This window comes from Pantherophis guttatus, chromosome 1 (assembly GCF_059756535.1).
Source record: "Pantherophis guttatus breed Tessera chromosome 1, ASM5975653v1, whole genome shotgun sequence".
Taxonomy (NCBI): domain Eukaryota; kingdom Metazoa; phylum Chordata; class Lepidosauria; order Squamata; family Colubridae; genus Pantherophis; species Pantherophis guttatus.
Genome location: NC_142063.1, coordinates 251,453,862 through 251,479,855, shown reverse-complemented (window position 1 = coordinate 251,479,855; position 25,994 = coordinate 251,453,862).

The following is a 25,994-nucleotide window of genomic DNA, read 5'->3' as shown; positions in this document are numbered from 1 at the left end:
TACCAGGAATACTGCATCCAGTTTTGGTCACCTCATTACAAAAAAGATGTAGAGACTTTGGAAAGCGAATCATTCCTACATACCATTACCAAGGGTGAATAAACAGCTCTTTTAAGAATTCACAGTACTTAAGTGAAAATTAAAGCAAAGTAAAGATGTCCACACATATCTAACCTGCACCACTCAACCAGGCTTGCCAAATATAATGAGAAAAGACCACCTTCTTTGCTTCTGCTTGATTTCATACCAGAAGTAGTTGTTGGGCAGATTCAAGTACACCCTGCATATTTACTTCCTGAGCTCTGCCAAGGTAATCAGGACCTTGATTTCCTCTTCCTGATTTCCCAGTCATGTGTGTGTACACGTTAGCTATTTCCCAGCTGACAGTTAACAAAATGGTTTTGCTTTTACTTAGGCCTGGTATTTTACATAATGTAAATTTTGTCGTATGCATCAGTTAGAAGTTCAATATCGATTGTAATTAATTGTCGGTGGATTGGGTTCAGTTTCTGCTTGCACAAATACAACAGCAGGAGGAGTTGTTTGTAATGAGAATTGTGTCAATATAGATCTGTCATGGACTGTGCCTTCCAAATCCATAGCACCCTACAAGTTCCCGCAGAATCATTACATATTATGTTCTATGGATATAAAACACTTACTTTCCAGTTTGCTGGGTTTTTAACCATATGTGAAACTTTTAACAAGCTTAAAATTTCTCCTAAAAGCAAAGAGTGACATTGTTTTTGTTGCTGTTATAGAATCTGCATTGAAAATGTCAATATTTTATTTTTAAAAAGTGCAGCTGCAACCCAACTTGCAATATTGTCTTTTCCTGTGATTAAAATATGGCTATGATATGCAATTTTTGAACTCTCCCAATACATGCATGGTTTGTTGCAACTTTTAAAACAAAACTAACACTCCAAAGGCCAGACTTTTCCACCAGCCCACATTTTTGAAGGACATCCTGAAATATCTATTATAAAAACTGACTGCTGGGAAAATTATAGAGCAGAGTTCTAACCCTCTTTTCATTTTACAAAGTTCAGCAAGGAATTTCTATACTGAATGGTTATTAAGTAGAGTGAGGCACGGTACTTAGATAGATGGGGAAAGTCAAGGGGTAGCTTTTTAAAAGAAAAGGAGAAATCAGTATTATTCTCATATTAATTTATATTCTGGGAGAAATGCCTGTTCAAATATCTGGAAAATATTTTCAGAAAATAAACACTTTGTTTAGACATTTTTATGGGTGTTTCTGATTCCAAGAATATAATTACAGAAAATACAATTACCAATTAATGAGGGAGGATTCGGTTTTCCAGATCTGAAGCTGTATCATTAAGTTTATTCATCATCAAGTATTAAATTCTGGAAACCAACTGTTATGTCCTTATAAGGACATCTGCCCGGATTGGCTGCGAGCCATCGGGCGGGAGATTTGAATCCCTGTCAAGGGGCGGTGCGTCTGCCGGGAGCGAATATAAGGAGAGCCACGGCAGCGCGCCTGCAGTCTTGTCTTGTTACTTATGTAGCGAATAAAGTTACTTAATGTATCGAGCTGGTCACGTCTTCCTTTCCTGCGCCTGATCTAACACCAACAATTGTTGTAGCAATATGCCAGAGGCTACAACATGTAAAGTTACCTGGATTATGTTTGTACCTGTTGTTGGTTCTGAGGCAGTGATCAGGATTTTCTGCTATATCAGTTCTGCCACATGGAACCCAGCCATTCACAGTTGGTAAAAGCCTCCATCATGATGACAGGAAACTGAGTTCTAGATGTGGTGAACATTTCTTGCAGGGAGAGGTGCCCTCAACTTTGAAGAAGGTGTTGTGCTCTCTGTCATGAGACAATAGTTTGGAATAGACCTGAAAATCTTAGGTATATACTAGATGCAGGGGCGGGTTCTAAATTTCTTTACTACTGGTTCTGTGGGTGTGGCTTATTTTGTGGGTGTGGCTTGATGGTCATGTGACAGTTCTTTAGCATTTAGCAGAGGTACTGGTCTACCAGGCTTTTAACTGCTTGCAGAGCTGTACCGGTCTATCATTTGTTTTTGGAGGCACTGGTCTACCCATTTATTTTTGCAGGCATCGGTCTATTCATTTGTTTTTGGAGGCACCAGTCTACCACCACACTGCCTTTTAACACTGATCAGCTGTAGGGCAGCCCTTTGAAGTCCAGCAGCAAGAGTTTAAACAGTTTTTTTCCTTCTAGCCGATCAGCTGGGACTCAGGAGGCAGCAATAGATTGGGGGGTGGGGCCAAATAAAAGGTAAGAATAATGCGGGGGGGGCAGAACTGGTTCGGGGACGTCATATCGTCACCGCTACCGGCTCGGCGGAACCAGGCTGAACCGGGAGGAACCCACCACTGACTAGGTGATTTCCAATCTTCCCATTGCTGGAATGCTATTTAGTGGGTGATGAGGTTAAAGCCCTTCAGAAAGCCTCAGGGAGAAAAATACGTATCTGAAGCCTCTTATTTCAGGATTTAGACCTGATTATGGAACTGCTTCCATACTGATCATTTTTGCAGATGACCCAATGACAACACCAGGATAGGGATAGCATAACCCTCTTGGTCCTGCTTAACCTCTCAGTGGTTTTCAACGTTGAAGGTCATTGGACTGGTAGAGACTTTTGGAAAAAGGCAATCCCTCAGATAATGTGGTCTCAAGCCATGTAGGGATTTAAAGGTGACAACCAGCACATTGAATTGCACCCAGAAACACATCCATAACCATTACAGCTCACACAGAAATGATCATGTATTTGACACCATTTCCTACCTGCATAGCTGCATTCTACACCAGTAAAGTTTCTAAATGCTCTTCGGGGGCAGCCCCATATAGAGCATATTACAGTAATCTAAACAAGGAATTACAGGGGCTTGAGTTACTTTGATCAGGGCTTCCTGGGTATGGGCACAACTGGCACACCACCCAGAGGTATGCAAAGACCCCCTACTTACAGCTACCACCTGCTCTTTGAGCAGGAGCCATGAGTCTAGGAGGCCTCCTGATTACGCACCATGTCTTGGGTAGTCCACCCTCATCGAGAATTAAAGATGGAAGAACTTTGTCTCCAGAGAGTCCCATAGTCACTTCATCTTGCTAGGCTGAATCAGAGTCCGTTTTGCCTTATCTAGTGCTCAACAGCCTCCACACAGTGGCACAGGAGGTCCACAGCATCACTCAAAGGGCCTAAGGTACAGATAAAAAGTTGGGTATCATCTGCTGACATATTGATGATATGTCACCTCAAACTGATGGACCATCTCACCAAGTGGTCTCATGTAAAAGTTAAATAGAAGGGGAGAAAGAACAGAATGCTACTTTTTATGGCACCTCAAAAAGTAGAGGCAATGGGCTGCATTTTTCTCCCTCTATCAACACCAACTGGAACTGGCCCTGGAGAAAGGAGAAGAACCAGCACAATACAGTGCCAACCCCCACAAATTTCCAAAGCTGGACCATAAGGATTCCATGATTGATGGTATCAAACTGGGTGATAGTAAAGGTGATAATTAAATTCCTAAGGCTTTCACTGTGGGATGCACAGGTGATGACTCTTCTCTCTTTTCTAACATTATCATAAAGGCACTGGTAAGATCACTGTTATCAGAAGATAGCAATAGCACTTAGACTTATATACCGCTTCATAGTGCTTTTACAGCCCTCTCTAAGTGGTTTACAGAGTCAGCATATTGTCCCCAACAATCTGGGTCCTCATTTTATCTACCTCGGAAGGATGGAAGGTTGAGTCAACCTTGAACTGGTGAGATTTGAACTGCTGAACTGTAGCTAGCAGTCAGCTGAAGTAGTCTACAGTACTGCACTCTAACCACTGCACCACCTTGGCTCTTAGGAAATAATACTGAATTATATTTATCAATTCCAGGCCATACAGGGGTTCTCTTTAAAGAACCCTCAAAAGCTGCCGTTGACACAAAATTAGGTAGCTTTCTTGCATATGAAGATGAAATAAACTGCTCAGGGGTGAATGAGGTTGATGGTACATAGAATTAATTAATTAATTCCCTGAGCAGTAGGCATTAAAAAGGCCAACCACAGGTTATTAATTAATTTTTTTAATGTTACCATAGATAAATATCCATCTAAGAGTAGCTACAGGAAAATAAAGGGAAATCATATCAGGTAACCTAGTACAAAGTTGTTTGGAGCCATAAGCAAAACTGTAAACCTGGCTAAATAGCTAACTATGAAATAGTTTGAAAGAGAATATTTATGATCGGGTGGTCCACTTAGCCATCCAAAACCAGTTGCAGGTTGTAGACCAAACTACTAATGTTAAGAGTAGTAGCTTGGAGGTATGAATATTCATGTAATAAAATGTGCATTACATTAGTCAGTTGATAAGCTGTGTTCACAGTTGATTGATTCCTATTGCTTGGCCCTACCATTTTTCAAATTTGTTTCATTTGGCTTACTATGTAGTATTTGGCTTTTGTTCAGTGCTGAGGAACAGACTAAGGCATCCCGTTATCTGAAATAGCACTTGTACAGCTAATTTAAGTTCCAGAATACCTCAATCCTGGTCAAATCAGATTAAGATAGGAGACAGAATTTACATAAGCACTTCTCTCTGTCTCTACCTTTAAAATATAACATGGCACTTCAAATGAGCTGCCTGAGGCACCTCACCCTACATCATATCATTTCTGATCCAGTTTGTTTCTGGAAGTAAATACCATCTATCTGTGCTACACCTTTTCTTTGATTGTTCATTCATGGGCTACATTGGGCTGAATATTCAGAAGAGTTACTCAGTGTTCTTTAAAGATCCCAGGTGTTTTACAAATCTGCCTGGGGAAAACAGAAATAAATCTAATTAATTTAATATTGATGAAACAAAAAAAAAATGAAATAAACATCCAAAGTACATGTTCTTAAAACACAAAGCGAATACAAGAAACTGGAAAGAATTTGATTTATTTGAGAAAATTGCAGGCAATAATTTATGACAGGCATTGCCCTACTTAAGACTCTCTTCCTGTGGGCAAAATGATCTCTATAAGCATTGTGCAGAAATGTCCCATTGCAATACACTGCAACATATTTCTACAGCAAGCCCTTCATTTACAATGAGCAAATTCATACAAAAGCCAGCCAGAGGTCATTTTCAAGTTCACTTATCCAAAGCCAACTTATAAATCTGGTTTTCAGCCAGTAAACTGATAGTAGTAGCATTAGTTCTGATAAATTACTTTTTGATGGATTCAAGGCAGTCATGCATGTTACCCCTGGACTCTTTCTAGATCAGCTCACATGGCTTAAAGCTGTGCTGCCTGAAGGAAATGGATGGAGGCCAAGAGAAAATATTTCCTTCCTCGTCCTTCAGTTTTTGTAGAAATTCAGGCCAGATATATTTTGTGTTCTTGTGATGTTATCATAGAATTAGGATTGGATATATTTTTACTATTATTATACATATGTGCATTTTATGTTTTCAGGCATCATTTGTTTTGTTAGTTCTGTGGCTAATATGCCTTGACTCCCAAAGCTGTCTTCTTTCCTTTAGGAGACCAACTGTGATTAGAAGGTTGAGTTGGGGAGGTTAAATCAATGTCATGAGATTTCTGTAATCTTGGGCCAGTTAGAGTAATATTTATAATAGTAATATTTATATACATGATATCCTCTTAAAGACATGCACCTAATTCTTCCTTTGATTGTTTTGATTTGTGTCTTTGAATCAGTCTTGGGGACTGTCTGGCCAAGCTCCTGCAGTTTTCTTGGCAAGATTTTTGGGAAACGATTTGTCATTGCCTTCTTCCTGGGATAGAGAGAGAGCGCAACTGATCCAAGGTCACCCAGAAGGCAGAATCCACAGTCTGCTTTTAATTACTACACCAAATTGACTCTCAATTTTCACATATTATTCTCTATTTATTCATTGTATGGTCAGTTATTTATTGGATTTTTTTTTCATCCTTTCTCTCTATTTATCCTAGTGGATTACTGTTGTAATTGCTGCAAGTGCTTTCCTTCCTTCTTCACACAGACCTTCCTGCAAAATCCTACATTTTTTCAGAGGTTTATTCACCTATATTTCTGTAGGGCTATTTATCCAGAAAGACAGAGAGTTGCTAACTTAAAATATAAAAGGGATTGTATATAAACAATATATAACTTCCACATGACTGAACTCTGTTCTCGAGTCTCTTCTGTAAGGAAATTGTCTAGTCTATCCTCTGAAAGAAGAATTCACATACATTAGGTTGGTGCAATACTTTGGATTTGATCTCCAGAAGGCACTTTGAACATAGGAGCATAAACATCCATCTCTGTTACACCTTAAAGTAGCCATATTGTTTTCTGGGATCTTTCTGTGGCTATTTTAAGGAGCATGTAAGGAGAAGTGTTACATCCATGCTCCAAACAGCTTTCAGATATCAAATCTGAAGTGTTGTACAGCCTTAATGTACAGGAGGGGGGAGCGGACCTGGCGGGTATTACGGAGACCTGGTTGGGTCCGGGAGGGGGGCTGCCCCTTGTTGAAATGTGCCCACCAGGTTTCCGGGCATTTCATCAGCCGAGGGCCCAGGGTAGGGGCGGGGGGCTGGTGGTTGTTATTATTAAAGAAAGTCTATGTCCGAGGGAGGCCACTGTACCTCAGATAGCTGGATGTGAGTCCCTGATTGTGAAGTGGGGTCATGCGGTGCAGATGGGTCTGCTGATTACGTACTTGGCTCCCTGCTGTGTGGCAGCGGCCCTGCCCGAACTGCCTGATGTGATAGCCGGGGTGGCGGTTGATACCCCCAGGCTTATGATTATGGGGGATTTCAACCTGCCATCTGTCAGTGAAACGTCAATGACAGCCCGGGAGTTCATGGCTTCCATGACAGCCTTGGACCTGACCCAGTTTTTAAAAAAAAAATTTGATTTATATGCCGCCTTTCTCCGGAGACTCAGGGCGGCTTACAGTGCGTTAAGCAATAGCCTTCATACTTTTGTATATTTATACAAAGTCAGCTTATTGCCCCCACAACTGGGTCCTCAATTTGCCTATCTTAGAAAGGATGGAAGGCTGAGTCAACCTTGAGCCTGGCGAGATTCGATCTTATTTTAATTGCAGACAGCTGGTGTTAAATTACAGTGCTTCTGTCTGTTGAGCTATCCAGTTAGTTCAAGGCCCTACCCACACGGGGGGACACACTCTGGATCTGATTTTTGTCTCTGGTCAGTGGCAGAATGATCTAGAAATAAGGGATTTAGTCGCCGAACCCTTGTCATGGTCTGATCATTCTCTCCTTCATATGGACTTTCGAACCGCTACCCTTCGCCGCAGGGAGACGGAACCAGTTAGATGGTTCCGTCCCAGGTGCCTGATGGACCCTGATCAGTTCCTGATGGAGCTTGGGCCATTCCCTGAGACTCTAGCTCGTGGCTCGACTGAAGAACTAGTGGCCGCCTGGGATAGGGTGGCCGCTGGAGCTTTGGATCGCGTTGTGCCTTTGCGGCCTCTGACTCGGTGTCGACCTCAATTGGCTGCATGGTTTTCCGAGGAGCTGAGAGAGATGAAGCACCAGAAAAGATGCCTAGAGAGCGGTTGGAGGGTCAGCCATTCTGAAGCTGACCGAACACTGGTGAGGTCTCATATTAAGACCTACCTAGTGGCTATTACAGTGGCAAAATCCAACTATTTTTCTGCTCTGATTGCATCTGCAGATAACCACCCAGCTGCCCTGTTTAGGGTGACCCGCTCCCTACTTCATCAGGGAGTGTGGGAAGACCCCTTGCAGGGTAGGGCTGATGACTTTGTTCAATATCTGCATGACAAAATCGCTCAGATTCGAGAGGGTTTGGACTCCAACTGGGTAGGTTCAGAGGGGGTGATGGAGGTGGGTCTTGAGAATGTTAGCTGGGAGGAGTTTGACCTTGTGGCTCCCGAGGACATGGACAGGGTTCTGGGTAGGCTGAACGTGGCCAATGTTTATTGGACCCTTGTCCCTCCTGGTGGTGCTGGCCACCCGGGAGGTTACACGAGGCTGGCTCCAGAGGATTATTAATGCTTCTTTGAGTGAGGGTTTCTTCCCCTCCTCCTTGAAAGAGGCGGTGTTGAGGCCCCTCCTCAAGAAGCCCTCCCTGGACCCGGCTATATTAGCAAACTATCATCCAGTTTCCAACCTTTGCTTTGTGGCAAAGGTTGTTGAGAGTGTGGTGGCGCGACAGCTTCCCCGGTACCTGGATAAAGCTGTCTATCTATATCTGTACAGGTCGGGCTTCAGGCCTGGGTACAGCATGGAAACAGCATTGGTTGCATTGGTTGATGATTTCTGGAGGGCTCGGGACAGGGGTTGTTCCTCTGTCCTGGTCTTATTAGATCTCTCAGCGGCTTTTGATACCATTGACCATGGTATCATGCTGCGCCGGTTGGAGGGGCTAGGAGTGGGGGGCACCATGTTGCAGTGGTTCTCCTCCTTCTTTTCTAACCGTACGCAGTCTGTGTTGGCAGGGGGCAGAGGTCGACTCCAAGGCCCCTAGTCTGTGGGGTGCCACAAGGATCGGTCCTCTCGCCCCTCCTGTTCAACATTTATGTGAAGCTGCTGGGCGAGATCATCCGTGGCTTTGGGGTGGATTTCCATCAGTACGCTGATGATACTCAGCTGTACATTTCCACCCTGGGCCACCCCAATGATGCCCTTGACGTGATGACCCAGTGCCTGGAGGCCATACGGATCTGGATGGGGAGAAACAAACTCAGACTCAACCCCTCCAAGACCGAGTGGCTGTGGTTGCCAGCATCCCATCATAGTCAGCTAGTCCCATCGCTGACTATTGGGGTGAGACCTTGACCCCCTCAGAGAGTTTTCACAACTTGAGTGTCCTCCTGGACTCGCAGCTGGCCCTAGAAGACCATTTGATGGCTGTGGCCACGGGGGCTTTTTATCAGGTTCGCCTGATCTACCAGTTGCGTCCCTTTCTGAATTGGGACTCCTTGCGCACAGTCACTCATGCCCTCGTCACCTCCCGTCTGGACTACTGTAACACTCTCTACATGGGGCTCCCCTTGAAGAGCACCCGGAGGCTCCAGCTGGTCCAGAATGCAGCCGTGCAGATGATTATGGGAGTGAGTCGACGCTCCCATGTAACACCGCTCCTGCACGAGCTGCACTGGCTCCCGATGGTCTTCCGGGTGCGATTCAAGGTGTTGATTGCCATCTTTAAAGCACTCCATGGCTTAAGACCCGGGTACTTACGAGACCGCCTTCTGCCACCAATAGCCTCCCATCAACCAGTATGCTCCCACAGAGAGGGACTCCTCAGGGTGCCGTCGGTCAAACAATGTCAACTGGCGACCCCCAGGGAGAGAGCCTTCTCTGTGGGGGCACCTGCCCTCTGGAATGAGCTGCCCCCAGAGATTTGTAGGATCCCTGACCTTCGCACCTTTCACCATGCCCTCAAAACGCTATTGTTTCACCAATGCTATTTTATTTATTTATTATTTATTATTTATTTATTAAATTTTTATACCGCCCCCTCTCCCGAAGGACTCAGGGCGGTGAACAGCCAAAATTAAAAACACACAATGCAAATATTAAAATACATTAAAACGAAATTAAATTATCTTTGGCTTCTCCAATTTAAAACCCCTTGCCATAAAATTCCCCAATTAAATGATTTTTAACCCAGCCCGGCTTGCTGAAATAAAAAAGTCTTCAGGGCCCGGCGGAAGGTACGGAGGTCCGGGATTAGTTGTATCCCTGGGGGTAGCTCATTCTAGAGGACAGGTGCCCCCACAGAGAAGGCTCTTCCCTGGGGGGTCGCCAGCCGACATTGCCTGACAGACGGCACCCTGAGGAGGCCCTCTCTGTGGGAGCGTGTTGGCCGGTGGGAGGTTATCGGAGGCAGAAGGTGGTCTCGTAAGTACCCGGGTCCTAAGCCATGGAGCGCTTTGAAGATGAGAACCAACACCTTGAAGCGCACTCGGAAGACCACTGGAAGCCAATGCAACTCGTGCAGGAGAGGTGTCACATGAGAGCGCCATGTCGCCCCCATAAGTACTCGCGCGGCCGCATTCTGTACCAGTTGGAGCCTCCGAGTGCTCCTCAAGGGGAGCCCCATGTAGAGAGCGTTGCAGTAGTCGAGGCGGGAAGTGACGAGGGCATGAGTGACCATGCATAAGGAGTCCTGATCCAGAAAGGGGCGCAACTGGCATATCAGGCGAACCTGATAGAAAGCCCCCCTGGCCATTTTAATGGGTGGTTTCTATTTTAGCTCTTTCGGCCAAATTATTTAATATTTTTAAATTGTTTTTTAAACTTTCATATAGTTGTGGGTTTTATTTTTGTACACTGTACACTGCCCTGAGTCCTTCGGGAGAAGGGCGGTATAAAAATCTAAATAAATAAATAAATAAATAAATAAATAAATAAATAAATAAATAAATAAATAACAAATGCCTGCCCCCTCTATGCCCCCCTCCCCAGATATCCACTAGATCTAGGAACTAGAACTTTAGTAATAGAAGTTCATTATATCAGAATCTGATTTTAAAGGTAAAGGTTCTCCTCTCACATATGTGCTAGTCGTTCCTGACTCTAGGGTGTAGTGCTCATCTCCATTTCAAAGCCAAAGAGCCAGCACTGTCTGAAGACATCTCTGTGGTCATGTGGCCAGCATGACTAAATGCCAAAGGCGCACAGAACGCTGTTACCTTCCCACCAAAGGTGGTCCCTATTTTTCTACTTGCATTTTTTACGTGCTTTCGAACTGCTAGGTTGGCAGAAACTGGGACAAGTAACGGGACTTTACCCCATTACGCAGCACTAGGGATTCGAACCACTGAACTGCCGACCTTCTGATCGACAAGCTCAGTGTCTTAGCTACTGAGCCACCACATCCCTTAATATGATTTTAGATATACAGTATATTCTTCTTCAGAAATGATTACAATGACCTATCTAAATCATATGAGCAAGAGTCAGAGTTGTACCATCTAACTGCTGTGCTTTTATGCTAGTTATGACACTCTTTCCTGACATATGTCTACAAATGGAGCTTATCTTTATAGAAGTGCAGATTAAAAGTTTTAGCTTTTACGTCATCTGCAAAAATGTTAGGAGAATGGATAATGAGTTGCCCATCATGTTGGGGCAAGTTTTTTATTATTGCCCCCCTCTCTTTTAGGTTAATAACTTTAATATCAATATGACAGTGTGCTTAATGTAGTGAATACTTTCTCAGACAAGACTTTTTCCCCACAGTCCTATCTACAGATGCCAGAGACCTGATTGGGAACTATTCATTCACAGTTTATATTCTGTCTCTGCGTTCTGACCCATACCCCAATTTTGATAACATTATTTCCTTGAATTATGATTACATAAGGTGAATATATGGATGTACCTGGTCCCCATCTGCTATATTTGTGTTTTAAAATGGATTTAGAATACAAATTCAATAGCTGGGATATTCAGAAGAATATTTCCTTGCTTTAAAATGCCTGTTAATGCAAAATGCGACAAGCCTGGGTATATGTGAGGGCCACAGAATATGTGCACTACTGTTTTATGTTCATCATAGACAATGTCTTCAAATTAACAAGTAATATATTGGTTTGAATAGAATAAAATATTTATTGACATTGTGGGATGTTAAACTGTAGCCTAGTTCTGTATGAAATGTGCAGTGGTCTTGAAATGATAGTAAAACATCACTGGAATTTTATATGGTAGTCATGGATGAACAAGCTATATCTGGTCATGCTCATCCCAATGAACACAGTCCTGCTTTTGGCAGGAATCTGTTCTCCGAGATTGCTGTTTAGCTCCTGGATATTTCGTTACCAAACATCTTTAGCAGGGTTTTGGAGTGAAGTGTCTTATTTGTTTATATGGATCCTGGGTGGTTGGTTGGTCTTGTGGCTGCTTGAATCACAAGACTGAGTTACAAGGCTGAAGACACTTCACCCAAAAACCTCACTGAAGATGTTACCTACTTTGGTAGTGAAACATCCATGGGATAAACAGCAAGCTTGGAGAATGGACCCCTGCCAAAACCTACAACCCCTAGTTACAAATTTTCTCAACAATCTCTAACAATCCTGGTTTTATATTTCAATCCACACCAAAATGGATTTGGAAGTGGGGCTGTACTCCCATTCAAGGCGGGGCTGTACTCCTATTCATAGAATTTGCTACATGGGTTTAAATCCTGTTTTATTAGTGTTTTGGATTGCTTATATGTAACTTGTAATTTCTATCTATCTATCTATCTATCTATCTATCTATCTATCTATCTATCTATCTATGTAGGTCTTTGGTTATTCGGGTTCTCTCCCGCGTAAAATTGGAGGTTTCTTGGCAATGTTTTGACGAAGTCTCATTTGTCATCTTCAGGCTGGTGTTCTCGGCTTCGTCAAAACGTTGCCAAGAAACCTCCAATTTTACACGGGAGAGAACCCGAATAACCAAAGACCTACATACAAACACCCGCGTAAACCTCAGAAAAGAAATATATATATACACACACATATACATACAGTACTCCAGTGGTGGGATTTAGTCAGTTCGCACCACTTCGGAAGAACTGGTTGTTAACTTTCTGAGCAGCTTGGCAAACTGGTTGTTGGAAGAAATCATTAGGGCAGAGAATTGATTGTTAAATTACTTGAATCCCACCACTGCAGTACTCTCAAGATCTTCATGTTCAAGTCAGAAAGAGTAGAAACTGAGAGATCAAGGATCTTGTGTTTGTATGAACATGAATAGGAACCATCCAGAGATGATGTTGAGGATAAAGCAGTAGTATTACTAGACTCATGCAATTATTTTTTTCCGCTCAGGCATCATGTCTAAATAAAATATTGACTTCCCCAGAAACAGGAATTCTACAGTTATTGCTGGATTATTTTCAAATTAAGAAATTTGATTACAAATATGCAGCTAGGACAGTAGTGGGATTCAAATCCCATCGCTACCAGTTCACTCATGGGCATGTGTGCACTCGTGTGTGTGCGCAGAAGCTTCTGCGCATATGCAGAGATGTCTGGATGGGTGGGCAGAGCCTCCCACCATTGCCGCTACCAGTTCACCCGATCCGGGGTGAACCGGTAGCAGCCCACCACTGAGCTAGGAGAAATTTACCATTAAGAATATAGCTGATGGCAAAATCAGTTATATACATATGTTGATTTTAATGATTTGACTACCACCAGGTCACCAGAGTGCCAGGAGAATTCCAGGATGTTGTCTGCTGTTCCATCCTTTCTTTTGCTGCTAAGTGATACAGTGAATAATAACAGAGTGCTGAAACGGTTCTGTAGAAAATATTTCTCCTCAGAGTTCTTAAATACAATGCATCAGACTTCACTGAAGCACAAGTAGTACATTATGATATTGGTATTGGAGGCAGCAAAGCTAGCCTAAAAATAAGTGGGGATATGACCCTCTAAGTAGAATTATGCAAATTAGAATATGACTGGCTATAGCAGCATCCCTTTGATTTTAGTGGGATATATGTGGAGTGGATTTCTTGAGACATAGTAAAAAAATAAACCAGATGTATAGTTAAGAGAACAAGAGATAGTAATTCTTGAGCATAATTTCTTTCTTTAGTTTTACTATCTTCTCATAGTTCTGTCAACATACCTAGGCTTTCCTAGGCTTTTGACTGAGCTGATACTATTTTTTCCTGGGAAAATAGATCTGAGGAGGAGATAATGCACTTGCTTTACAGAATGGCAATTTTTCTACTGCGCTCCCAGAGGATTGCTTGTGCCATTCAGTCTCAAACTTGAGGTTGATTTCAACCATTGATTGCCCTGTAAAAGAAAAGATGCTACATATTGCATCTTCAGATGGAGACTGCTCTTCTTGTTTATGTAATCCCACGAGGAGAAAAAGTGGTATTGATAGCTGCATTCATTGCTGTTGTTGTTAAATTTATTTGAGAGTTATGATGTAATTGGATTCCTATACCGAAAGCTGTAACAGCTTTGTTAAAGTCAGATTTAAGTCTAGGCCTTCCTATAAGCAGATATAGGTATTGACTTGACCAGCACCAAAGCAGTTTAATTCAGTTTGCTCAGCTTCTGCTTCTCAGCGAAACATGTTGAACTGCCAACACACCATCCATCAGAGTTACAGATGTCAGCTACCTTAAAGCAACAGTCATCATGCCATCAGCCTTGGAAAAAGCCTGCTTCAAAATAAGGAATGCAAAGGAGGGAGGAAAATGAAGGTGCAATAATGAGATTCTCAACCCAATGAAGTCCTGAAACTGGCATGTAAAGCACATAGGAATTGTTGTATATACAGACAAATGTTTTGTCCATTTCTCCTTCTAGATCAATACTGGGTACCAGCTCTGGATCAATTAAGCAAAATAAGCAGGTGCTTATTTCCCCTATCTTCCTCTTAACTCTTTCTCAGCTACATTCAATATTAGTTTCATCACTTGTTGATCTAAATGTCTTGTTGGTTAAGCAATAGTTGGAGCAATGGGCACCACTGTTTGGCTGTGCTTAGATTCAGTTGATCTTAATTTCACCCTGTTGGCTACATTGATTGACACTGATCCTCCAGGACAATGTTTTTTTATCCTCAGCAACTTTAAGATGTGTGGAGTTGAAGTCTACATGTCTTAAAGTTGCTGAGGTTGAGAAATATTGCTCTCAAGTAGGGAGAGAAATCTTAGCCACCAGTGTCAACCTGATTTTTTTAACATGAAAAAAAAATCTGAACTTGCAATCTGTTGTTGTTGTTTTTGTATGGATTTATTAAATCCATAGAGGACCATTTTTGGAGTTGAAGAAGAGTGGGGTATTTTTACAAATATAAAAATCAACAAGAAAACCACTTTAAACAGATTTTTCACAGTGGTGAAATCCTCCGCAGATTGTCACCAGTTCACTGCCTGTGCATGTGCGGTGTGCGCCAAATGCGTGCTGCATGCACACATGCACACTGTGTACCAAGCACATGCTGCAGCACATGCATAGTGCACACCAAGCACACACTGCACGTGCATGTGCAGTGCGCATCAAGCACGCACTTGGCACAGAAAAAGGAGGCTTAACAAGGTAAGTAGAACAGTGAGAGGGGGGGAACAGCTGTGGCGCATGATTTAGATTCACTAGAAAGCAGGATTTCCTGCTTTTTAGCAAATGTAAATCGTGCTGCACAGCTGATTGTCGGAATTACCAGATGAACCGTTACTTCTTTTTTTACTACCGGTTTGCCTGAACCGGTAGCTTTTATCACTACTAGTTTACCCAAACTGGTGTGAACCGGTAGCATTTCACCCCTGATTTTTCACATACTATTCAAATCTCTCAAATATTCTCTCAATTCTCACTGTCATGAATACGTCTAGTGAAAAAGCAGCCATGCAGTGCTTTAATTAGATGCCACTGACCTTAAGGTAGAAGGAACCTACTGCTTTTTTCTCCATGGCGAGCTTGCTTATTTAGTCTGCATCTTTTTGCTAACCTAGCCACCTCAGGGGTATTGACATTTCTTGATTTAAATGTATAAAAAAAATTTTTTTATTACTGTGATTAGTTTTTGGTGATCGACTCTCCATCATAGTGACATTCTCTCTCTCTCTCTCTCTCTCTCTCTCTCTCTCTCTCTCTCTCTCTCTCTCTCTCTCTCTCTCTCTCTCTGTGTGTGTGTGTGTGTGTGTGTGTGTGTTTGGACAATCAATATGGGAGAAAGAGAAAGAGACAATGCTGCACTCATGGAGTGTTCCTAATCCTATTGCTGAAAACAGCTGTGAACTCAGCATTTCACCTTTGGAAAAGATGCAATCAGTCATTGATGCAGTTGCTTGTGTAACTTCTCATAACTGCTTATTGTGGAAGGAAAGTAAAAGTGGGATGTTTGTGTGTGCCTGAGAAGGGAAAAGAATTCTTTGAATGAGTACTGCATTTTAGGCATACTTCAAAGTTTAGCTCATACTGAGCTGACTTGAACCAATACGTGGATTCAGAACACTGCTAGTCATCAGTGTTCATAAACCTTTGCCTGTTGCCAAACTATTCTCAGAATGAGAAAATTTAAAATGGCTGATCTGAGAGGGAATAGCTTTAGCAGTGTGTATTTTGAGATCAATTCTATTTAGCAACAGTGCTTAGCTCTTATATATGTTTCATTTATGCAACTTCATACTGCCTTAATTGCACATGACTGTAAGTTACAGTTCAAAAGCATTTTTGATCATTTTGAAATGCAGCCATTCCTCAACCATCAATATGGATGTTGATATTCAGACATAAACTGAATTCTGCTCACCCAACAGAACTTCATCTTACTTTCCTCTCTTTGCATCCCATCTGTTCTACAGAATTTCCCTAATTTTCCATCCCCTTTTTAAAAATTTGAGATTGAAGGATAATTGTATAGCAAAGAGAAAATTTCATTTTGCTGGCAGCTATGTAATTTTTGTGGAAGAACACATAGGGTAGCCCGTCATGATGGTTAGTAGCTGGCCTAGTTAGTAGTTATGCCTAGTTATTCCTAGGTGTTATCAATTGTTATGGAAATACAGTAAATGTGGTCATTACGCATATCCAAAAAAAAAATTGACTTGATAGTATCACAAAAAGAAATGAATAAGTTATACAAGATTTGATTGACCATTCATTAAATCATATACCCGAATTCAGAGGTTCTTCTGAAAGGTGGCTGGTAAGACTTTGTGTTGAAGTTAAGCTTTGTATGTCTGAACAGTTCTATTAAGTAACCATTCAGGGATGTTACACAGAGTAAATGCATCCATTCTTGTTTTTGTATAATTTGCAGCTTATGCAATTTGTGAACGGAACACCAAAGACCTGCTTAATGAAATATGCATATACTGGAAGTGATTTACTGTCTGATTTTAAGGACACATCCTTTTTAACTATGGGATCAAAATTCAATATTTTGAATATATGCTACATGTTCAGGGTAATCTTCAGGATGCAACTATTTTGAAATACTTCTCAGTGACTTCTACTTAAATGCTCATCTCCAAACTGAATATTATTTACACATAAAAATAAGGTACCCTGTTTTGCTTGGCTTTTTTTTTTTTAATTTTTACTATACACTGTAAACTTTCTGGAATAAATTTTGTTTTGCCTCCTGCTTCTATTCTGTTTTACATCCAATTTAGGGATACATGAGGATTTAATTCTTTGCAAATTCTGATTTGAACTGGCCTGATCTATATTTCCTAAGGTTAATTAACATGGATTGGAATTCAGATATTCATTTTTTTATGGTTCCTCCAAACAAGTATCAGCTCAAAAAGTCATCCCAAATGAAAACAAGATATATTTAAAAGGTTGCTTTTTAAAAAAAAAAAAAAAAGAAAAGCCTATTCTGAAAGACAATATGTTAAAAAAATCAATTTAAATGCTAATATTTTGTGAGAATAATTTTTTTTAAAAAAATATGTGGCTTAATACAAAAATAAAACTGAAGAGTTCTGTGCAGTCTAAGACATCCACTGAAAATAGACTATAATCCAAAGCGATGAACTCCATGCTCCTCCTGACAGGTAAACCAGAAGAATATAAGTAGAGACCCATTCAAAGCAGTACAACTACCAGAACCCTTTACAACAGGGCTCCTCAACTTTCAGGCCCTGGCCCATTACTGGGCCATGAACCATTTGCAACCAGACCGTGGAAACGGTGGGCAAGCATGCGTGTGCATCCACACTTGCGAGAGCAGCGGGCAAGCACATGCACATGCATTCCATTTGCGTGAGTGGTAGACATGCACGCTTGTTGGCTGCTCATGCGGAATCATCCCTCCTCCCCCCCCACCTTGCTGGTCCACAAAGCCAGAAAGGTTGGGGAACTCTGCTTTATAAGGCTGCTACCAGATTACAATTTTTAACGCAGGAAAGGGGCAAAATTATGAAATATATCCAAAACAATGATTCCTGTAATTTTAAAGAACCTTAAATAGGAGTTTTGTGCTGATCCTGCCCAATTTTTTTCAAGGTCCCTTCCTTCCCCTTCATGGCACCCAGTCAATATGAAGTTAATAATGGGAAGAAAGAGGTTTCTGGACTAAATGTGACTTCTCACAGAAGCCTTTGTCATAACTCCATTCTACATTTGGGGCAGTGCTGATCTCTGATCAGTCCAGTGCTATCCCCCTGAACTTCATACGGTCATGTGGCTTTTTATGGGTATTAGGAAGCTTAACTATCCATTGAGCACTTACTCAAGGAAACACTGCAAAAGCACAGGAACCATTTGCATCTCAGTTTGAGATCCAGGCAACACAGACTCATCCCCAACAGCCTGCGTCTGTCTTCAACAGTGAAGGGACACGGCAGAAAACATCCTGCAGGCAAGAAGGCTCCACAGCCATTTGTACTACTCAGGTGAGGACACAGATGAACCTCCAAGTGGTCTCAACAACTCTTTAAAAGAATGCAAATGACCCGCTGTCTGCAAAGAATATAAAATCCTTCCATTCCCTACCATCCAGTCAGAGCTGAAGAAGCTTCTTGGATGAGAAGCAGTGGTGGGATTCAGCCAGTTCGCACCACTTCAGGAGAACCAGTTGTTAACTTTCTGAGCAGTTTGGCAAACTGGTTGTTGGTAGAAATCATTAGGGCAGAGAACCGGTTGTTAAATTACTTGAATCCTACTACTGATGAGAAGCAAAACATTTTCAAAGAAAAAACAAGGAAGTCCAGTTGCCTCCTGAAAAAGCACCTTTGGGGTAATAATTGGTGGAAACAGCTGCAAACATTGGCAGGCCCATTTGTCAAAATCATGGTCCTCTATATGGTGATCCAAGAAATCAAGATGGTGGCCATGACTCAGTGATTAATGCCTGATTCCTTCAATACTTGTGTCACATAGAAAAGGGGGAGGGCTTCATTTTCTTCATTTTCTTGGTTGCACCCCTCCCCATCTCACATACTTCCACAGACACTCCTACTCCAAATAGCTTGATTCTCTTTTCTCACCATTCCCAATCATAGGAAACACTGAAACTAGCAACAACCTGAATTGCTCTACAGACTGTAGAGATGATCTTGATGGAAAGAGGGAAGATGTTTCCAAGGCAACAAACAGATAAACATGATTTATGTCCATACAAAGAGATAAATTTACAAAATATCTCTGACAGAGGCCACTCTAATTTTCAAGAAGGTAAGAGAGAGAAGAACAGCACATTCAGACTTGCAACATTCTGCTAATATAACTACTCTAATAAAAGTATCTTTAGATCTATCTAGTGCTTGTTTCTTATTCTGGTCTACCTTATAGGTGTGACACAATTATTAAGAGGGAACCATTTTAGGGAACCTGGTCTATATGGCTAACAGGCCTGATGGTCAAAGCACAGTATTGCTTTTAGTGGATAAAATAATTACTCCTCAGCAATTATGAAAGAATGTGCTCAATATTACATTGCACATATGGATTTTGAAAGCAACTATTTTGTGTAGACCTCTGAGTATGATTAACTAAGTGACCAAAAATAATGTTGGTATGTTATTAACAGTTTTAAGATTCAAATGATTATGATTTGTTAGACTGTATTGGTAATTATTGTTTTACAACCTTATGTTGACTTTTATATTCAGGGACCAGAAAAGTACAATAAAAATAATACACAATTTAACATCTAAGTTGGCCTTTTGTAATGACAGTCTGAAAAGCTGTAAAATACTCATTATTAAAGTATAGCATAAAATCAACTTTAAATTGTAGCCTGCTACTCCTATTAAGCAGAATAAATAGCACATCCTTCTGTCCGGTTTCTTGCCAGAAGGCAGACTTCTTGTCTTCGTGCTTCCTTTTACCTTTTTAGATTCTGAGTCAATCCACTTAGTGCTATGACTTAAAGCTCAAGAAATAATATGGAACCTCCTGGTGATTTTCTCTGCATCTTGAAAACGTAATTTCACTTCTGTTCAGAAGTTTCAGCTTGTGCAAATCATGGCTTTAAGCTTTTTTACTCATGTATATTGGCCACAAACAAACTTTAGAAATCAATTTGAGGTGCTGACATTTATAGCTCTGAAAACAGATGGCAAACTGGAGATCTCACAGTCAGATCTATTCAATAGAGGCCTATTTATCCACGTTTAGCATAAGCACATGGCACCTTTTGGCAGTTTTTCGGTGGCTGGCCCTAGGCCACCATTTCAATTTGCTTCATTGTTCTCTTTGGGCTCATGGAAATGTTCAGGAGCAGGCTGACCTGAAAGAAATTTGTGATTCCATTTCACAGACCTTAATGCTCAGGTTAGCCATATATCTGATCCCCATCATAGTTTCTCATCCCAAATAATGTCCTTTCAAGAAAGATTTATCAGCCTCTTCCTTTTATCCTCAAGGGGTCTTTATGTTGAACCTTGAGAAGAAAGTCTACCTTTTAATGTGACCAGCAGCACCTCGGGTGAGTCAAGATGGACATGATGGTAGTTACAGTGTCACAATTGAAACTCCATCTTTCGGTACATGCAAGTGATGTTGGTGAATATATAAAAACTGTTAGGCTTCAGCTATGATATTGTAATCTCCGTCTTGCCTTGTTTGAACCTTCTGCAAACAGTGCCAGAAGTTACCCTCCCTATAGAGCACTGCACACCAAAACAACTAGACACAAGAACAGTTTTTTCCCGAACGCCATCACTCTATTAAACAAATAATTCCCTCAACATTGTCAAACTATTCACTAAGTCTGCATTATATTACTATTAATCCTCTCATCATTCCTATCACCCATCTCCTCCCACTTATGACTACATGACTGTAACTTTGTTGCTTGTATACTTGCGATTTATATTGATATTGATTGTTTCCTAGTATGATTTGATTGCTTATTTGTACTCTATAACTATAATTAAGCGTTGTACCTTATGATTCTTGACGAATGTATCTTGTCTTTTTATGTACACTGAGAGCATATGCACCAAAGACAAATTCCTTATGCGTCCAATCACACTTGGCCAATAAAGAATTCTGTTCTGTTCTGTTCTGTTCTGTTCTGTTCTGTTCTGTTCTGTTCTGTTCTGTTCTGTTCTATAGCTGACTTCTGGAGACAATGCAAGTGAAAATATGAATGTTGAAAGGGCAACTTCCTTTCCTCTCCCATGTTAATTCTCACTGACATTCAGCCAAGCTTTTAAAGCTTTTGATAGGCATAACCCCCTCCCAAAAGGAATGTTATAAATAAGTCTTTTAAAGTAATAGGAAGCATGAAAATAATTATATCCCTTTCTATCCTAGCATGGCCTTGATTGAAGAATAAGCAAAAAAAAAAAAAGGCAAAAACAAAATCTGCAAAGTAATATTTTTTTAAAAGTAAAAGTGGGGTTTTAATTTCTGCCTCCCCTGAAAAAAAAGAAAGAAGAAATGCTAAGAAATTTTGGGTTGACCTTAAGTCAAAATAATGTTACTGCTCAGATTCCTTATTCCTTATTCTTTTCCCAAGCACCTGCTTCTTTAGTTTGCAACTGCGTTAGCTTTTTAAAAAATACTGTTTTCTTTTAAAATTATTTTTCATAAATTATCTAATGGAATCTTTTTTCGCTCTCTTCATTCCTTTGTGAGACTGACACTAAATTTGTATCCATGCTGTGGGGAAATTCCCAACGTCTCCAAAATACTTTTTTCCTGGAAAGATTAGGTATACAATTGTATTGTGAGCAGTTCACCTATTAACCGTCAGACATCTGGATCATCACCTTCCGCCCCCACCCTCAAAAAATATCCATTATAATATACATTGGTAAGGCCAAGTAGCATATGAAAGAGCAATATTTTATAAAAACCTTTGCTGCCAGAGGTTTGGTAGCCTCCTGAACTTTATATGACCCTTAAACCTTGAGACAGGAACACCAGGCAGGATTGTCACTTAACAAGTGATCTTTAATGAGATGATGCTAGTGGTTGAGCTTTAAAAAGTAATAATTTCAAAAAATAATCATTTACCAATATATTTAAACTTTTTATAAGAAAGGACATTCTGGAAACCTTCCCATTTTATGTGATGTGGGAGGGAGCATACTGCATCCCTTTCAACGAAATATAAATTTGGTATAAAATGGTTTGTCATGAATGTGACTGCTGGAAGTTTCTGCTTATCTCTGCATTTTTAAGGAACTGCTGCTCATCACTAGAGGAAGAATTGAACAGTAATATCTAATAAGCAGGGTAGGAATTAGACATTCCCTTGATTAATGCAGTACAGATACTTCAGCTTTTGAGATTTGATCAGAATTCATGATTCCATTACACTTCAGTAGATTTGATGCTACGGCAGTTACAAGTCTGTCTTTGGCATAATGATTACACACACACACACTTTTCAATCTGACATGAAGGCAAGAGTAGATTCTTCTGTTTGATTTTTCTGGTGAAGCAAAACATTTCATGTTTGGAAGCTTCTTTGGTAAAGATGGAGAACTCAAGAAACGGTAAGGATGGAGAACTCAAGAAACGGTAAAGATGGAGAACTTAAGAAATATTGACTATCCCTAGAATGAGGAGATGAAACCTTTTAATATGTTTATAGATGTTATTGCTCTGAAGTGTTGTTACAAGCCCCGGAGTCTTGATTTAATGAAGAGCAAGGTGGCCTTATTACAATCCTCACAGTTCAAGTAGGAGAAAATACAGCATTGATAGACTGAGAATCTCTTTTACTCGGAGTCTTCCTTTTGGCTTTTTTTCTCATCCTAAAGTCTGGAATAGCTTGGGGATTGAAACAAAAGGCAGGAGAAAACATTTTTAAAATGTCTTTCCCTTTCTCGCTCTTCTGTTTACAGAGAGCTTTGAATGTCTCTGTAAACACTGTAAACATGCTCTTTTAAACCCACTTAACTCCTCATTCATGCTTCTCCTTTGTAATCTCCATACATTTTAGAATCACTGTTGCAATATGTGTTGCTAGCAAACACGGGAACTCAGGGGTTGCACAATGCTCATGTGCCTGTAAGGGAAACTGGTGAACTTCTTGATGTTCTGACTGAAATCTGGTCATTTGCATCACAAATTCCAAAACAGTCTGAGATCCTAAAACTGTTGCTATAGAAGAGGGCATTCTAATATTCACTCTGTTCCAGCTAAGTACCTTTATATCCCATCGATCATTTTTGTTTGGGAAAGGCATACAACACACACACACACACACACACACACACACACACACACACACACACTTACACTTTTCTGCATTGTTTGATATTTTGGGAGTTATATTTTGATATTTTGAGAGAGCCACAGTGGCTCAGTCATTAGAATGCAATACTGCAGGCTACTTCTGCTGACTACTGGCTGCCAGCAATTTGGCAGTTTGAGTCTCACCGGCTCAAGGTTGACTCAGACTTCCATCCTTCCAAGGTCAGTAAAATGAGGACCCAGATTGTTGGGGACAATATGCTGACTCTGTAAACTGCTTAGAGGTGGGTGTAAAGTACTGTGAAGCGGTATATAAGTCTATTGCTATTGTGACCCCTGAACTATTCTTGTACCATACTGTTCTCTATTTTATTATGCCCTGAGAGACATTAAAATGTGTATTTATTATTTAATCTCCATTAAATCTCTCAATAATGATTGCATGCAGTTGAGTTTATCCTTCTATAAAAATTCTCTGTGAGAAAGCTCACAGAGAATGAAGTGCAATCACCCTTGAATGGCTAGGCTACATAATTTCCCCAATAGTCATTCTTGTCTATCAGGAAACTCCTTGGCAACAAAGAGAAGAACTCACTTTAGCCTTGTACTTAAGGGCTGCTACTCTTAGAAATCTTCTATTTAAAAAAAAAAAAACTACACACAGAGAGAGCTTTTTTCATAATGACTATAAATGGCTGGTTAAGCAATCTGCTGTATAGATGATGTGCTACAAACATAAAAAAGAAGAGGTTTATCACTAAAAATAACTTTGATTTATAGTCCAATGGCAGTTGACAATAAGTGAAAGAAATAAAATCATATCTGCACTATATGAAGTAGCATCTCTTTGGTCTGCTCCAAGCATAGGAGCAATTATTGACTCCCAATCACCTGTCATTGTGAATTTTTCTGTCCAAGCAACCAAGAACTATGTAAACTTCATAGTTCTAGTTAAATACATTGTTTAATCTTGGAAATTATTTGGTTGAGAAAGGAAGATGCTAAGGTTTATAAGATACAACAAGGAAAACTACTCATACCACCATATTCATTTCGACATGCTGTGTCAGAAATAAAGAATTTCCAAATATAAACTTGTCAGTTGAGAAATGAACTGTAACTTTCTCATAAATTCAGAATTTGCCACAATATGGCTACTATTTATTCTTTCAAGCCATGAATAAATCTAACTATAAAAGTACCCTTTTTATTTATTTATTCACATTAGATGCCACTTGATTCCTGGTTGGCTCACAACATAAAAAACAGAATAATGTATACAATTAAAAATAGAGCATATTACAGTAACAAGATGGTGAATCTAGTCAACAAAAACAAGCATAATGTAGACTCAACAAGGGCCTCCAACCACCCTAGCCCAAAGCCTAGGAGGAGAATCAACCTAACAAATGAATACTATTGGTTGGATAAATTTTACCAAAATTTACAAAAAAAAATCCAGGTTTGTCTGAATAGTATTTTAACATTTATTTGCTATCATTAGCTTGACTATTTTATCATATACATGATGCCAGCATTCCGAGTGATGCACCCACTAAAAGCAGAACTCCAAGGCAGATAGATTCCTCAAAGAACATGTTTATTGGATACATCATATCAGTACAGTTGGTGAAAACAAACTCTAAAAGTTCCCGTGGTTTTCACCTAATTAAAAGAGCAAAAATCCCCCCTCCCAGATGCCACTGGTCACATTGTCCAATGAATATAGCTGACAGGGTGCTTGGTCACTCCTCTCCTCCTTCAACAATCACCTGTTCCCACAGGAAAACATTTTGTTTTGGCGGTTAGTTGGGCTATCTACTTTCCCTCTCCCTTCCCCCTCTCAGGTTTCATGGCAACTCTGAGGCAGCACAAGATGGCTTCAGCCAAATTCGCCTCAGTTTTGACACATGATTAAATTATTTAGTTGATTTAAAAAAAATAGGTTTAGCAAACACCTGAGTATATATTATAACTGCTGAGTAGTTATTTTGACTCAGTAATACAGTATACAGGTAGTCCACAACTTACAACAATTCATTTAGTGACCAAAGTTACAACATCACTGAAAAAAATGACTTATGACCATTTTTCACACCTATGACCATTGTAGCATCCCCATGGTCATGTAATTTATATTGGGAGGCTTGACAACTGACTCACATTTATGACAGTTGCAGTGTCCTGGAATCGTGGGGTGGTTTTTTACAACCTTCTGACAAGCAAAGTCAATGAGGAAATCAGATTCACTTAACAACAGTGTTACTAATTAAACATCTGCAGTGATTCAATTAACAGACATGGTAAGAAAAGTCATAAAATGGGGCAAAACTTATTTAACAAATTTATGACTTAACAACATAAATTTTGGGCTCAATTGTGGTCATAAATTGAGGACTACCTGTATTGTTGTCCCCAGGAATGAGTTAAGATTTTCTGGAGCAACAAAACATCTACTGTATGGATGAAGCTTAAGTTTAACTGTATGAACAATACAAAGAAATATTAAGAAGTATGATTGATAGAAATGCATACAAAAATTAGAGAAGACTTTTTGTACAGAGGGTTTAGGATGACAATTCATTATATCACTCAAACCTATTTAGTGGGCAACAGCTAGAAGTAGACAGGAATAGGTATTTTAGTGTAGGTTAATGAGTTACAGTAGATTACAGTTTCCTAAAATTGATAAATTCCAAAAATGGGCTTCAATCAGTCAGCATGTCATTAGTCAGAATTCTGGGAATTGGAATTTACCTATCTGGAGGTTGCCATGATTGGAAATGACTTAGGAACACATCTACTCCTGTGGCTTATATTATTTTGATTATGTAGTGAACCATGGAAGAAAATAAGCAGAAACAGAGTTAA